The 12533-nt window shown below is 43.1% G+C and overlaps 1 long non-coding RNA gene across 2 annotated transcripts in view; it reads left to right on the top strand.

The window, feature by feature from the left end:
- The first annotated feature begins 7824 nt into the window (after positions 1 to 7824).
- LOC129136694 (uncharacterized) overlaps positions 7825 to 12533 on the top strand; it is an 85991-nt gene continuing 81282 nt past the window's right edge. For both annotated transcript variants that reach the window (XR_008538594.2, XR_008538593.2), the window contains exon 1: positions 7825 to 8294. This is a non-coding gene — a long non-coding RNA (uncharacterized LOC129136694). The remainder of the gene's footprint in view (positions 8295 to 12533) is intronic.

The raw sequence follows: 12533 nt of genomic DNA, 5'->3' as shown, positions 1-12533 counted from the left end.
CCCCCTCTCTACTAAAAATACAACAATTAGTCAGGCATGGTGGCGTGCGCCTGTAGTCCCAGCTGCTCGGGAGGCTGAGGCAGGAGAATTGCTAGAATCCAGGAGATGGAAGTTGCAGTGAGCCAAGATCGCACTACTGCACTCCAGCCTGGCAACAGAGCAAGACTCCGTCTCAAATAATAACAATAATAATAATAATAATAGTGTTTCAAGGTGTCAGGAAGATACCAAGGCAGCTAAGATTTAGACAAGATCTTTTGGAAAAGAAAAACTCATTGATATGAAGCCCAAACTCTTCTCCTTGAAGCATTTTCTCACTGTGACTGCAAGAGGGAAGGACCCTGAGGCCGAGCAGAAGCTCAGCCTAAAGTGACAGCTCAGCAGAGCTTCTGGAAGCCTCAGAGGATTGAGAGATAGGAATTGGTGTTCTGACCTTCCAAGGCAACCAACTCTTGACAGACAGTGATCCCAGAGACAAGGAGAATATAGGGAATAAGTCAAAACTGAGCCTCTGTTTGCCTGTAAGACATCTGCCATCTCTTAAACTCACCAGGGTAAGGTGGTAAGAACACAACCAGAAAGCAGGCTCTATAAGGCTAAGAAGCTGAGCTTAGGTTGTGCTTATAACACGGTCAAACATTAGTGTTGAGGCCTACCCAGAAGTTGGGCCTTTATACAAATAACCTGGGCTCTCTATTGGGAGCAATGAATGGCTATGGCCTAGGGTTAACAGTGAACCAGAAATAATAAAGACAAAAATGAATATTGGATTCGAGCTCAGATTCCATCACCTACTGGATGTAAGACCCCAAATCAACTCAATCCACGGTTGGATGAAGGTTAACTGCACCCAATCTAACGGCAGGTCAAAGCTAAAATAAAATCTCTCTGGAAAAATATGACACCCAGAGTCTCAATTTTTTTATATAAATGTTCAAAACTTTATTAAAGGATATAAGAACACCAAAGTAATTCTGATATACTAGACTAAGAGAAAAACAATCAATAGAAGCAGACTCATTAAATTTCATTTTGTAAATACTGATTAAGAAACATGATTAATATATTTGACAAAATATGAATTATGGAGTAAAAATAAAATGGAAATTGTAGAACTGAGAACATAACTGCCAAGTACTCCATAATCTTTCTAATCATCTTTTACCTTGATTTAGAGTTTTTCCAAAGGATTAAAGTGAGATTAGTAAACCAGGAAACCTCTAAGATCATTAAACCCCAGGATCTTTGACATTCGCCAGCCACTGGGTCTTTGAGATAGACACATGTTAGTCTATGTAAAGTGTTAACCAGAATCCATTTCTCTTCCAGTCTAGTTCTGGCCTCTGGTTGCAGACCAATTAGTAAATTCACATACGTGTCAATAACTCAGTCATGCCTTAGTGATATCAATGAGGTGAATAAGAATTCTGCACAGTGCTCTGTGGTGAGCACTGCTTAATACCATCCAAATTACGGCAAGTGATCGGGATGGGGGTTCAGAAAGAGAATGACCATACAGGTTAGTGTGGTGAGACTTGAGCTTTCTTGGCTAGCATCATGGACAATCACTCTGTGAAGGAATCATTAATTTGAGTGTTCCTATTTCCCATCACATGCAGATTCAGGGGGAAATTCTTCCAAATCTCCTCTCCTGCCTCTTCTTTTACAGTGTAGAAATACCTGCCCAAATCAAACAAAACTAGCAAAAGTAGCCAATCTCATGAAGCTCATGTCCTATACATATAGGAAGGCCCCTTAGCACCTTACTAACTTAGAAGTTATTTTGCACATTAATATTAATATTGTGCGATTGGCTATTTGGTGTGTAAACCCACAGAAGATAAGTTAACAGCAAATCAAGAAACAGGAATGAGCAACAGGTAGGTGATGCGACAGCAAATAAAAATAAACGCTATAATAAAATGAAATATATATACACACAGCAAAAACAAGAGCTTACAAAAGCATCCATTTTAGCCTCTAATTATTGAAACGAATAGTTCGAATGACTTCAATAATCCTGACACTTGCCTCCATATGTCTACACAATATCAAAATGTCTATCTATAATTATTATATTGAGTCATGATTAGAAATTTAAAAAATAATCAGTAGAGCTAGGGAACAAAGTAATAGTGTAAAAATAACCCCTTCCCATCTAAAGTACCAAACACCTACATGTGACTTGCCACATGATAAGCAGTGTTCTAAATGCTATCTGTCTAAATTCAATTAATTCTCATAATGACCTTATGGGCTGGGTACTATTTACTGCACTCCTTTTCTAGATGGATAAACAAAAAGAGACTAAGTAAGCTGCTCACAGTCTCACATCCAATAGATGACAGAATCTGGGTTTGAGCCCAGTCTTATCACGACTCATGCTCTTAATCTATTTGCACAATGAATTCAAGTAGCTTAAGATTTTTACTTTTTCAGAAGAGTATTTAAATGCTATAAAGATTAAAACCACTGAAAGCACATATATGTCTTCAAATATAATAAATACAGTTGGTGAAGCCCCATGGAGGCTAATGTTGCATCAGCCATTGTGAGCTGGTTTAAAATGTCTAAAATGAACAAATGTGGTAAAAAACTTATTGTAAAAGAAATTCTACAAATATTTTTAAGTGATAGAAATGTTGGTCAAAAATAATAGTGTGTTTGCATTACCAAACACTTGACTATATTTCTACTGGATGCCCATTCACCTCCTGTGTTTGATGACTGATGATTTCTCAGGAATGGAACCATGTTTGAAACGGAATATAAATGTGCATTTGATGGAGAACTGAGGCACTGAATAAACTCTGTGGGCTACAGGTTGCTGATGGATATGTGAGGAGGTAAGGGAAATCTGTGTTGTTCTGGTGCTACCATTTATAAGCTCTTTTTCATGGGCAAACAATTGTTTTATAGCTAGCCTCATTTCTAACCTTGTTAGATCTGGAAGACTAATGGTGCATTGGCAGAATACTGGGGGCCAAAGATGTCCAGGTCCTAATCCCCAGGATCTGTGACACCACTAAGAAGACTTTGCGGATGTGATTAAGGTTACGGAAATTGAAACAGAAGGATTATCTTGGATTATCTGGGTGGTCCCAACATAATCGATGAGCTCTTACAAGCAGGGAACTTTCTCTGCTTGTAAGTCAAAGATATGTAGCAGAAGAGGAAAGCAGAGTTCAAGTGAGACAGATGAGAAAGTGGAGATTTTACAAGTGCGAGAAGGTCTGGACTTGCCAGGGAGATGGAGGAAGGAGGCCATGCTATGAACCAAGGAATATGGGTGGCCTCTAAATGCTCAGAAAGACCCCCAGAAGACAGCCAGCAAGAAAATGGAACCTCGGCCCTACAGTCTCAAGGAACTCAATGATGCCAAAAGCCTAAATTAAGTTCAAAGCTAATTCATCCCAGAGCTTCAGAAGCTCAAGACTGCCAAGGTCTTGGTTTCAGTTTGGGGAGGCCTGTGTTGGATTTCTAGCCTATAAAACTGTGAGAGGATATATCTGTGTTCTCTTAAGCATCTATGTTTATAGTAATTTTTAAAGCAACAATAGGAAACCAAAATGTGTCATCTACTTCACAAGATTAAAAAATGAATCACGTATATTTATTTTCCTTTTTCCTCTCCCCACCCCCCCTTTTTTTTTTCTTGAGACAGTGTCTCTCTCTGTTGCCCAGGCTGGTGTGCAGTGGTATGACCTCAGCTCACTGCAACCTTCGCCTGCCAGGTTCAAGCAATTCTCCTGCCTCAGCCTCCCAAGTAGCTGGAATTACAGGCACACATCACCATGCCAGGCTAATTTTTGTATTTTTAGTAAAGAAAGGGTTTCTCTGTATTGATCAGACTGGTTTCAAACTCCTAACCTCAAGTGATCTACCAACCTTGGCCTCCCAAAGTACTGGAATTACAGGCATAAACCACCGCACCAGCCAAGTCACGTGTCTTAGAAGCGTGCCTGGCAGATAATAAATTCTTCATCAACGTTAGCCATATAATTCATTACAAAGTTGAGAAGTAAATGAGACAAAATCCCTAAAGCACTTGGTATACAGCCTAGAGCCTAGCACACAGAAGGTGCCTAATCAACAGTGTTTATTGTTATTTAAAAAGAGATCTTACTTGTGAGCTATAAGAGAGCATGTGGCTTTGTGCAGAGAAACCGTAGTACTCTCTCTGCCTTGTTTCTTTGCTTTCATAAAAATATTGAGATATCTAATTTAGCTGAGAAGCAACTATAGACTTAAAGAAGCATACTAAAAATGAAGTAATTTTTTGGAATTAAAAAAAATAAAAAAGGATGAAAGAGAGGTCAGATTGCTCTTAATGCAAACTTCCTTGACCTTGGGGTATGTTTCCTGAAAGCTTCAGGAGCTTTTTCTTCGTGAAACATTTAAATGTGTCCCTTTTATATCAGTAATAAGGGCATTAATGGAGGAGGTCAGGGCAGGCAGGAGCAGGCTGGGTGACGTGTGTCCTGGCCTTGTCAAATGGTGTCACTCTATGGAAAGGCAGCATTAAATTTCTGAATGTCAAGTCAAGCAGTATGTCCGACCTGGAAACGTTCTGCCTTACCACAGCTAAATAATTAAATACTGTCACGGCTCAGTGTGTTGCTTAAAGTTAACACATCAGGATTTACATTAATCTTAGCCACGGGCACATTTTTCACCAGTTTTAAAACCCTCACAATAACTAGAATGTCCTGTCCAGCCCTTGTGCACACGGTTTTCAAAGCATATCAGCTCCTCGAAACAAATGTATTTAGTCAGAATAATATGTCCATCGCCAAGCAAAGATGAATCATGATTTAATGGAGCTTGAAATTACTTTAGTCTGTAAAGCTCGGCGGGAAGATGGGTTTCACCTGCCTGCCCTATCCATTGTTTACGCCTCCAGCGTGACTCGGAGACATGTTCAGGGCTGAAACTAGGAAACCAGGTGACACTTATCTGTTACATAACAGGCCTTCCCTTTTTCCCCCCTTTGTAGCACTGATCATGGGTTCAATTAAAACAGAATTTGTGCAATTTTCCAGGGGCCGCATCAACAGAGAAGTGACAAAAACAAATGAGTAAATCAGGTCGACTGCAGCACAGGAGGGTTTGTGCAAACCAGAACACGGTGATTTATAAATACCACTTGAAAATGTGACGTGTACCCATTTTATAGATAGAGATACCTGAAAAGAACAACTGCTACTCACAGCATATTAGGACCATAATTCACACCTATGGTAATTTCCTAAAGTAGAAAATGTCTTTCACAGTCTAAAATATTCATGGCATACCATACCTATGACTCCTGGGACAGTGTAAGACTTTGCCAAGCTGACTCCAATTTAGCAATACTTCATGCTTTTTAAAAATGATATAAAAAGGAAAGGGAAATGGGGAGCCTACTTAATAGAGCCAGCTTTCTGATGACACCTAGGAGCACTAGTTCCCATAGGAATGGGACATTTTATTTCTGTGTTTGTTTTGCTATCGTAAAGCATCATTTTTGTCCTACTTCCATATGTTATGGGAAGATTTCCATTCATCTCAGACTTTCCGAACTCTCTTATTTAGGGAACCACTGGAGTATACGTTGTTGAAAAACATATAAAGCTTTGGGTATGGTGACAAGTGGTTTAGCAAAACAGTTAATTTATATCTTGAAAGAAATAAAGGAGAAATGGTGGATTTGAAGTTGCAGCTTCTAGGAACAGAGATGAGAGATGGAGGAGCAGGGAAGAGAGAGGAAGGGGAGGGGATGGATGGAAGGAGGGAGTGGGAAGACAGAGCCTTTCTTAGAGTCTGCACCCTTAACTTTCTGTCTCTGAATCACCTCCCGCTTCCCCCCTCACCCTGCCCTCTAACAAAGGAGACACAGTTATACCCTATTATCAAGATTTTTATTGTATTTACTCTCGTTTCAGTCCCTTTCTTTACCCTTGCAGCCTTAAAGTAAATCTGTGACACCTGCATTGCTTAAGGATCTCCTTTAGGTGATTAAATGAGATCAGGGTGGTGTCTATTATGACACAAACAAAACAGTACTATGATGGGAGGTACAGGAACCCAGAGATGGAGGGAGAGGCAGGGGTAAGAACAAGAGCAGGCATCTTCCTTCCTCCCAGGCACAGAAGCAAAGGGAGGCTGTGGTGCTGACATCCCCACTGTGTAAGGAGGGGGAAGGCTGGAGCCCTGTGTTTGGACACAGAAGAGAAAGAGAATCTGAGGGATACCAGAGGCAGGGCATCTGGTTTACCCACAACATCGGTTAAATAAACATCATGCTGATTTTACCATTAAAACTGGGTCCCAAAAGAGTCATTTATTGGAAACTGTTTATCTGTTTACAAGGCCTGTGTGTATGTCCTCGAAAATAATGTGTTTTCCTTAAAAACCTGAGTGAAGAATGTCCCCAAATGTACCATCCTGTATCTACATGGCCTGATTAGAGGCTTTAAGTTCCAGGTGTCCTTTAATTCCACTGCTCTGCGTTTTGCTCTCATGACCAAAGAGAACTGTCACCGTAAGCCTATCACTATGTATTTTCTGAGATGATATGAAGGAGGAATACTTTCAATAGTAAAAACTAAGAGAGGGACGTAATACCATTGGTTCAGTGTTATCTTACACATCTTCTGAAATATCTAGAGGAGAACGAACAAGTATAAATAAAAAGACTCCTTTTCCCCACTTACCCATCGGCTAGTAAAAGCCAATGATTTGTAGCACCATACATTTTTCCCTTGCTAGTGGCCTAGGAAAGATACTCAACAATTTTCATTTTATTTGAATGTTGATGTCAACTTGTCCCTAGGAATGAAGGGCCTTCAAGCAATTAGGCAAAATACTGTCGCACAAGATTCTGTCCTGCTTCTGGGTTGTAGGAACCACCTGAATTGCCATCTAACCCCTGGGGCAAGTCCAACAAGGAACTGGCTACCTGAAGGAAGTGCCCCAGGCAAAACACAGATGAGGATAATAAAGTTCCACGGGGAGGAACCTACCTGGAGAAGAACGAGAAGAGTCCTGCTTCAGCTGTGCCAAAGAACAGGTTCTTTTTCTTATGGCAGCCACATGCAGCCACAGCGGTGGTGTTGAAATGGGAAAGGTTCCCCTGTCCCCCTTGCAGGGCGTTCGATGGGGTGTGCTCGCTTCTTCAGTGCCCCGTTGGTCATACCTCTAGTGGGGCATAGAGATGGGCAGGTTGTGGGGCTCCAACCCCATGGCAGTGTCTAAGGGTGGATGTTTACAGCTGAAGCCCCAGAGGGCGTGTGTGCCAGGGTGCGCTCTTAGTTCACGGTCTATAGCTCAATTAGACCCTCTACCTTGTCATAAGGCCAGAGGGCTTTCTGTATCCCGGGTTCTTGCCTTGGTGTACCGGAAGAATCGGATCACACGTGGGCTTGGAGAATGACTGCAAAATCGTATTGAGTGGAAGTAACTCTCCACCTATAGGACAGTCAGAAAGGAGATGGTTTTCCCCTGGAGTTGGGCAGCTCCAGAAGGGAGATGGCTTTCCCCTGGAGTTGGGCCGCTGGGTGCCCGGGCTGTCCTCCTACTGCCCAGGACAAACTCCACCTCGTCCCACCGGTCGATGGCCTGCCGGGGAGCCGGCGGGCGAGCCGGCGTCTGTAGGTGTGTTCTTCTGCTGACTTGCTCTCCGTGACCAGCCGCTTCTGTCTTCTTCCACTGATGCGTTCCTCTCACCCTCCAGCCGCTTCTGTCTCTGCCTTGCTAGGGTCGTGGGTATTTATAGGCCCAGGGTGGGGGCGTGGCGGGCCAGGGTGGGGGCGTGGCGGGCCAGGGTTGGGGCGTGGCGGGCCAGGGTGGTCTTGGAAAAGCAGGAGTGCCTGTCCTCACCTAGGTCCCTGGGGCTAGAGGCCTAGCCAGGGACTCTGCCCTTTCTACCCCGCGCTTTCCTTCCCGGCTTCCGTATCATTTAAAGGGACCGTGCTCTTCCTTTCCCAGCACTCCGGCTTGAGTGTTAAAAGGCCAGCAGGAATTATCCACTAGAGAAGCGGAAGGGAGAGAATGGAAATGGCCGCATGCAGCTCCTCTCCCTCAGACAGCTCGGGGCTCAGCGGAATGAGCACAGTCTGCAGGACAAGTGCGGAGGACTTCAGTCCCCTCTACTGTATATTGGCTTTAGGACTCAAGTTGTCCCTGAAATAGAGGAAGGTGTTTTTTAGGTTAGCGGTAATTATCACAGTCAAAAAAGTAGGCGAGAGCACTTAGGAAAACTGTGCGGAGATCGGCTGCTGATGTGTAAATACTGCTGAAACTGCTTATTCAAGGTAATCTGAATTTCCCTTTTTAAAAGTGGACTGAAACTGCTTTCTCATCAGAGGACTTTTTTTTTTTTTTTTTTTTTTTTAAGATTCTACTCCTTTTGTCTGCTCTGTCACTTTTCTGAACTTTAAAATCTGTCAACTTTTAGGGAGGAAACAAAACCCGAAACATGAAATATTGGTGATTGTTAGTAACTCTTTCTGGGTTCATGGCAAAAAAAAAAAAAAAAAAAAAAAGGCAGTGGCTTTTTAATCTATGGATTTTATTAACCTTCCCTACATCAGTGCCCCAACAACTGCAATGACTGAAAAATATCTGTTCTGTTCTGAACTGGCAAGTCTACTTTGGAAATAGGTGGCATCCTCAGGACCTGGGGTAAATGTTTGAGACAGAGGACGGGCTGGCCTTATTATTATTTGTATCATTGTGAAAATGAGCTTCAATTTATATTTTACATTCACCCATTACTCTCATGGCCCAGATATGTATTTGTACTAACTCAGAGATGATAAAGAGGTAAGAGGTAGTTGGAATATGCTACTGGATTTATTAATTTCAACTTGAAGGCATATCCAAAAATTTCATTATCAGGAAATAGATGAAATAGCTAATAAGCATATGAATAACTATGATTTTTTTTAAAATTGTAATTCTCAGAAAACCAAAACTCCTACTGAACACAACTGGAAGTAAGACGGACAAAAATTAGTGAAATCAAAAAAACTAACATATAAAACAAACCCCCATGACACAAATTTACTTATAGAACAAACCTGCACATGTACCTGTGAACTTAAAAGCTAAATTTAAAAAAAGGGGGGCAGGACTGGGCATGGTGGCTCATACCTGTAATCCTAGCACTTTGGGAAGCTGAGGGGCGGGCAGATCACTTGAGGTCAGGAGTTCCAGACCAGCCTGGCCAACATGGTGAAACCCCATCTCTACCAAAAATACGAAAATTAGCCAGGCGGGGTGGCAGCGCATGCCTGTAGCCTCAGCTACTAAGGAGGCTGAGGCAGGAGAATCCTCTGAACGCTGGAGGCAGAGGTTGCAGTGAGCCGAGATCTTGCCACTGCACTCCAGCCTGGGAGACAGAGTGAGATCTTGTTTCAAAAAAAAAAAAAGATAAAAACAAAACTAAAATATTTTATAAGTCCAAATGAGATCTAAGACATTAAGAAGAACTCCACGTCAGGCTCCAGAGGATTAAGGAGACCCTACTAGAGCATAACGGGTTGTTTTGCTTTATTTATTTATTTATTTATTTATTTATTTATTTATTTGAGATGGAGTCTTGCTCTGTTGCCCAGGCTGGAGTGCAGTGGCGCAATCTTGGCTCACTGCAACCTCCACCTCCCAGGTTCAAGCAATTCTCTTGCCTCAGCCTCCTGAGTAGCTGGAACTTTAGGCACCTGCCACCACACCCGGCTAATTTTTGTGTTTTTAGTAGAGAAGGGGTTTCGCCATGTTGGCCAGGCTGGTCTCGAACTCCTAAGTTCAACTGATCCGCCCTCCTCGGCCTCCCAAAGTGTTGGGATTACAGGCGTGAGCCACCGCACCTGGCCAATCATCACAGATTTTTAGGCTTCTCTGCCTTGAAAGACAATTCCAGCAAATGTGCGTGGGAAGCTCAGAGACTGAAGATGCCTTTCCCAACTGTGCGAGACAACAGAACACAGGTTGCAGGCTAGGAACGGACTTGATTGGGGTCTAGGGTGTGTACTCCACACTTTTTTATCCAGACCATGAAAACCTGCCTTTTTGGGACTAAGAGTAAGCAAGAATTAGATCATTTTGTTAGACTGTCCTGACTTGAAACTTCTCCTGGGTGCTGCTTCCACTTTCTGAAATAAGGAAGACCTCTGTCTGGTGACTTTTCCTATCAAAATGTCAACAGTGGTATTTATTATACTATTTAGTGTCATTAGTCACCATTAATTGTTTCAAGTGCTTTTTCAAAGTCATTAGCTGAAATCCTCCAGCTCATTCAGTGATGCTTTCAATTAATCCACTTAAAGAGCTCTTTGTATCACAACCCATATGTGCTTGTTAATGGGCGATTAGTGGGTGGTATCCAATATTTTCTTCTTGAGACAATTCACAACTAAGCAGGGGTGGAGATGATGTATACACAACCCGAGTGGATTATGCAAGCTCCTCTTCCAAGTAGTAGAAATAATAAAGATTTAACGGCTATTTTTACATCGAAGGCTTCCCATGTTTTAAGGGAAAAAGAAGTTTGTATAGCTATGGCATATTTAGTCTTTCTAAAAGCTAACTACAGTCTTCATGCACAGAGTTGGGGGAAACACCATGAACACTGAACAGAAAAAATAGAAATAGCCCCCGTGTACCACTTTGGAATATTCTTGCACAAACGTGAGATCCATCTTTTATTGAAGTCTGTGCTCAGCATGGTTTCATTTTCCAATAGCAGTCCCTTTTCTATCCAAGGTTATTTGAACAGAAATCAAAACTGGCGAGTTTCATGAGGGTGGCCAGACATGGAGCAGTTGGAACTGAGGTGGACAGGGAAAGGGCTGAGCTGACCGTGGGTCAGTCAGGTGGGACACCAGGCTCACAGAAGCCCAGCAGGAAGCTGAATACGAAGCTGACCTGCAGAGCTAAGTAACTGAGGATCTCGCTTCTGGAAGGAAGAACACACTACCTAAGTTGAATTTCTCTTTCCCTCACTTACAGGGGAACTATTAACCTCCCCATACCTCCATTTCTGCATCCTCAAAATGGGGATAATAGTTTATCCATCTCACTGGGTTGTTGGAACAATTGCATGAGATAATGTGTGCTTGGCATCTTCCACACAGGCCCATCTGATCAGTGAACATGGGACCTGGTGCCAACCCCAGGGCCTCTGCACTGGGTCACCTGCTTAGAGTCTCATCTTCTGGGTCTTTCCATGGCTGACTAACTCTTCATTCAGATTTCCCTCCTTAGGGAGACCTTCCCCAAGAATCTTTAAAAACTATTGTCTGGAGTTTATTTTTGTAATAATATTCACCAGTGTCTGAAATATCATTAGTTTATTTGCTTATTGCAGTCTCCTTGCCCCTAGAATGACCTCCCCCGAGCATCGGGACCATGTTTGTCTCATTTCAGCTCAACCATCCCAGCATTGAGCATTGTGCTGTCACGAAGCAGTTCCCAAATCAAACAGAAATTCCATGAGTGAATAAGTGGATCTGTGACTGTTGGGGAATGGATCAGCAGGGTACAGGGCCGGGTATCAGCAGCTCCAACAAGGCGAACAGTACGCCGAAGGAACCTACTAGAACAGTACAAGGAACCTACTACAACAGTATGTTGAAGGAACCTGCTAGCTTGTTACAAGAGTAACTGTGGTTTTTGCCATTAAAAGTAATGTCAAGGCTGGGAGCCATAGCTTACATCTGTAATCCCAGCACTTTGGAACGCCGAGGCGGGTGGATCACTTGAGGTCAGGAGTTTGAGACCAGCCTGGCCAACATGATGAAACCCCATCTCTACTAAAAAGACAAAAAGTAGCTGGGTGTGGTGGTGCATGCCTATAATCCCAGCTACTCAGGAGGCGGAGGCAGAAGAATGGCTTGAACCCGGGAGGCAGAGGTTGCAGTGAGCCAAGATAGTGCCACTCAACTCCAGTCTGGGGGACAGAGGGAGACTCTGTCTCTAAATAAATAAATAAATAGGCCGGGCATGGTGGCTCACGCCCCTAATCCCAGGACTTTGGGAGGCCGAAGTGGGTGGATCACCTGAGGTCAGGAGTTCGAGACCAGCCTGGACAACATGGTGAAACCCCATCTCTACTAAAAATACAAAAAATTAGCTGGGCGTGGTAGCGGGTGCCTGTAGTGTAAGCTAATCGGGAGGCTGAGGCACGAGAATTGCTTGAACCTGGGAGGCGGAGGTTGCAGTGAGCCGAGATCGTGCCCCTGCACTCCAGCGTGGGCGACAAGAGCAAAACTCCCTCTCAAAAAATAATAATAACAATAAATAAATAATGGCAAAAACCACAATTACCTTTGCACTAACCTAATACTTACAGAATCTCTACTTTCCTCCATCATAATTTTTGAGAAACCTTCTTATTTTTAGGCTGCTGTGTCAAAACCCTTTTGCCTGGCAGGCCTGCCCCATCTTCCCCACAAGAAAGCACTGCCGGTTTCCTCCGGCTTAGAGCCCAAGGCTGTGGGGAAGACAGTGTCAGGATGGTAAATATAAGGTGTGGCTGTCAGTCTCCCTCTGTT

The sequence above is a fragment of the Pan troglodytes genome, chromosome 10 (assembly GCF_028858775.2).
Source record: "Pan troglodytes isolate AG18354 chromosome 10, NHGRI_mPanTro3-v2.0_pri, whole genome shotgun sequence".
Classification (NCBI taxonomy): Eukaryota; Metazoa; Chordata; class Mammalia; order Primates; family Hominidae; genus Pan; species Pan troglodytes.
This window is presented reverse-complemented; position numbering and strand designations above follow the sequence as displayed.